The sequence below is a fragment of the Lycium ferocissimum genome, chromosome 8 (assembly GCF_029784015.1).
Source record: "Lycium ferocissimum isolate CSIRO_LF1 chromosome 8, AGI_CSIRO_Lferr_CH_V1, whole genome shotgun sequence".
In the NCBI taxonomy this organism is placed as follows: domain Eukaryota; kingdom Viridiplantae; phylum Streptophyta; class Magnoliopsida; order Solanales; family Solanaceae; genus Lycium; species Lycium ferocissimum.
Window position 1 is genome coordinate 11,604,342 of NC_081349.1, and position 657 is coordinate 11,604,998.

The following is a 657-nucleotide window of genomic DNA, read 5'->3' on the forward strand; positions in this document are numbered from 1 at the left end:
TGGGGTATAAATTTATGTGTAAAAATTTATTAAAATTACAATAAATAGTAGATATGAACCCATAACTTTAGAAATATAATGATTTAGTGCTAAAAATTTAAGATGTTGAACCCCTAAAACTTAAATCCTAGATCCGCCTCTGATCGTTGAGCCGCCCCTGCATGGACTGTGGGGCGTATATTCACAGAAGCTGGAAACCAAATCAAAGTGTATAGGCCACTGAACCAACCCTTTTAATAACTTGAAATAGACCATAATACCTTGCAGCCAATTTATGAAATGACTAAAACAGTCTTTCGATGTGGGAGATTGTGTATGCTTCAAAATTCAACCATATAGGCAACACTCTTTTCAATAAATTGGCTGCTGGGTGCTATGGTCCATATATAGGAATATACAAAAAAAAAAAAAAAAATGGTTTCTAGTTAAATGATAGTTATTTTCAATATTTCAATAAGTCATAGAACTACCCCTCTTTTCAATATTTCAATAAGTCATTTCATAAATTGGCTACTAGTTGTACTTATTTTTGGCGAGCGAATTATTTGGCCGCTCGGTTTACATAATTATAGCCTCTAGCTAATATACAAAAAATACTCCTTCCATTTCAACTTATTTGTCTGTTTTTGACTATACACGAAGTTTAAGAAATTAAAG